The sequence below is a fragment of the Oncorhynchus gorbuscha genome, linkage group LG01 (genome assembly GCF_021184085.1).
Source record: "Oncorhynchus gorbuscha isolate QuinsamMale2020 ecotype Even-year linkage group LG01, OgorEven_v1.0, whole genome shotgun sequence".
In the NCBI taxonomy this organism is placed as follows: domain Eukaryota; kingdom Metazoa; phylum Chordata; class Actinopteri; order Salmoniformes; family Salmonidae; genus Oncorhynchus; species Oncorhynchus gorbuscha.
The window spans coordinates 97,036,064-97,039,332 of NC_060173.1; the positions used below are offsets into that span (position 1 = coordinate 97,036,064).

General features: G+C 42.4%; 1 long non-coding RNA gene across 3 annotated transcripts; it reads right to left on the reverse strand.

Annotated features, from left to right (window-relative positions):
* Nucleotides 1–258: 258 nt before the first annotated feature.
* Nucleotides 259–2,826, reverse strand: LOC124046807. Of its 3 annotated transcripts, none has more exons than XR_006841070.1 (3): nucleotides 2,764–2,826; nucleotides 1,522–1,644; nucleotides 259–1,319 (listed from the first exon to the last, which is right to left on the reverse strand). It is a non-coding gene; the product is annotated as an uncharacterized LOC124046807 (long non-coding RNA). The 3 variants fall into 3 exon arrangements; XR_006841072.1 differs by lacking the exon at nucleotides 2,764–2,826 and adding an exon at nucleotides 2,462–2,563; XR_006841069.1 differs by lacking the exon at nucleotides 2,764–2,826 and adding an exon at nucleotides 1,838–2,138.
* Nucleotides 2,827–3,269: the final 443 nt, after the last annotated feature.

Consider the following 3,269-nt stretch of genomic DNA (forward strand, 5'->3'; position numbering starts at 1 on the left):
GACACACTCCCACAAAAACACAGTCAACAACACACAGCACATTCAGGGTGAATGCCTTGCCCCCCTCTATCAGACAATCGAGTATGGCCAGCTCAGATGGGCTGATGGCCTCTCCAGAGTGCCTGAACAGGGAGTGGGTCTGCCAAAAGTCCCGGAAGTGCTTGAGCTTCAGAGTTCAGGATTACCTCCATTCCTGCTCAAATTAAAAGTGGATTCATTTTCTACAAGAAATTCTGAGCTTGGCTTGGTACAAACAACTCATCAAATCAAGCTTTATTTATACAGCACATTTCAGACAAGGAATGCAACGCAATGTGCTACACAGGAAAATAAAAACTGAAATATTTACAATACAACAAACATAAGATGAAAAAAACGAAACAATAAATCAAAACTGAACGACTAAAAAGCATGATAAAGAAAGGCACCAATAAAAAGGTGTGTTTTAAGAGGTATGTAGTGTTGGTTATGGTATAGTAAGTAAGAAGGCAAACATGTCCTTGCCTGGGGATATACGTTTTCCTGCTTCTGAACATATTGTCTTTCCCCTGGTGGTACTCAGATCTCTACAGACCTCTGCTCAGACCTGCAGGTCTAATCTCCCTGACAGCTCAACCAACACATCATCTGAGCCTGCACCTCCATACGGATCAATGCTGTCCGTTTTAATCAGATAACACAACAAATACTAACACACACACAATACGCATGAGGAAACAGTACACCACTGTAACTTACAAAAGCAAGCATCCTTGTCATACAATACCCACTTAATAATACAATCTGGACTCTAGCCTACTACAATGGCAGGTCATCTTTTAATATATTATATACAGTGTGTTTCACATATGATCTGCCTCTGTGGGATTCTGGTCTTTGCCTCAAGCACTTTCTCAGTGGACTTGGACACTTCAGCTGCTTGGACACTTCAGCCCGCTGCCCTTGGTGCAGTTACATTAGGAAGAACCCAACCAACTTTCTCTAGTTGCAGCGAGACAGGGCCACTTTCTTCAGGCCCTCCAGCAACTGGTGATCACTGCTGCCATTAGGGTCCCGCAGGAAATCATTGAAGCTAAAGGTAGGGAGAGAAGGGATGCATCTGGGGTCTGTCTTGAGGCGGTCGAGGAGGGGGATTTTAGGGAGGGTGCATTGGGGTTAACAGCAGAAGCCCTCAATTATTTTAGGCATCAGCATCATTGGGACTGAGGTCAGGGGAGTGGGGGCCACTCTGAAGGCTGCAGGGTCATAGTCCCAAAGAGGAAGCACATGGCAACTCGACTCCATCCCCTCTGTGGCACTGTCCTTCAGAGCCTTTCTCTCTGTTGATGACAATGAGTCTATGATTGTACTTGGAGAAAACAAATACAAATGAGTTCACAAGTTTCCCATGACACTTTTAACTGTTGCATCAAACATAAATATAGATTAAGAAGGATACTAATTGTATGCTTCCTGCAGTTCATTTCTGCAGTTATCAAATGCAATGAGCCATGCTCAATGAGGGTAAAGTACTTAACTTACCTGAAAATATAGGTGGAGGAAGTGGTTTCACAATGGGGGGAATCTTTTTAGGGGGCAAAGGCCACCGAAGAAGCCTTGCATGTTCTGATGGCATAGCGACTCCACATTGAACTTTTTAAATTCCTGGCAAAAAGTAAAGTAGCTAAGTTAACTGTAGACATTTAGAGTAGCATAAATGCCTGACAAACCAATCTACAAATATTTCATGAAGCTGTAAATGGGAGCCAATGGTAGCAGTATGATGGGAATAATATAAAAGTCCTAGAGTTTTCTAGCTAGGTAAGTTAGAACCATCACCAAAGTATTTATAGGCTACCTATCTAGTCCCATCAGCATCAAGTGTGTCTGCCCAATATAACCTAAGCGTCATCCCCTGGTTAAACGGCCTGTAATCTGTTTTAAGTAGCTAATTAATCAACTGAGGGAGAAAAACTGGCAAGCCTGATGCTGCGTTTATGTGGTAGGCGGTAGACGTCGTTGGTAGACGGCAAACCGGATGCCATTGTTTTCAATGAATTTACGATTGTATATGCAGTCAGCCGCCACAGTAGACGGGATTTACCGCCAGAGACAGTTAAAACATTTCAACTTTTTCTGTCTGTCGTAGCGTTGTTTTCTACCGGATGTTGATTGGCACGGTTTGTTTACTAAAATCACCATAGCAACGCATACCGTCGTGCTGACTTCCTTTTGTCGTAACCCTCTTTCTTGCTTTCTTGTCCCGCTATACCGACTCTAAGACAGTTTTTGCGTGCCTTGTCTAAACGCAGCATTGACGCTAACGTTAGTAGTTGACACACATAAAACAGATTCATTAGCTAGTCAGCTAAACTAACCAACAACCAGTCATACAATAACAGCAACCAATGAATCTACCAAATAATGACATTTGAAACTCGTTCAAAATTAACATCACATTCGTAATTTCGCATTTAGTTACCTAGTTTACATCATATTGTCACTTTTTGGGGGCAAACTCATCGCTGAGTTTTCCTTGGCAACCGACATATCAAATCAAGGAATCTGAGTCAACCAGGTTCAAAGGTGCACTGCTACCACACTACAGTATGTCAATGCAAATATGGCAGAAAAGGTATGTATGACTATGTTAAGTGTGACAAATAAGTGTTTTCCAAATAAAGTTTACTGTCTCATAGACTAGACACATCTATTTGGTCTGTATTGTAGCGACCCGCACAGACAGCTGTGTGTTAGGCTATTAGTTGGTTGTGTTGTACTTACCAGTAAGTACCCAGTGTTCGCGGGGTTCAATCAACCTGCTATCTGCCAATCACGGGAATGCCTGGAATGTTCTGATGCCGGGCATCCTGGTGGTTGGCGGACTAGCGTGGTTGGGCAGGGGGATGGAGCATTGGAAGTTAAGACCAGATTTAGCCATGGTTCTCACTCTTACATTTGATTGTTTTATAGGGTATGGTTGTTTTACAGGGCATCCTTCATTTATTTGGTGTGGGCTACGGCCAAACAGTAGCCTGTGTGAAGTTGGGTTAATAAACCGTAAATTTGTAAACTCAATCTTCTGCCTGGACAATTGTTCCTTTATGATCTAGTCAGGTCATTACAATATAATCCAATCAAATTGTATTGGTCACATACACATGGTTAGCAGATGTTATTACGAGAGTAGCGAAATGCTTATGCTTCTAGATCCGAAAGTGCAGCAGTATCTAACAGGTAATATGTAACAATTCCACAACAAAACCTAAATACACACAATCTAGTAAAGG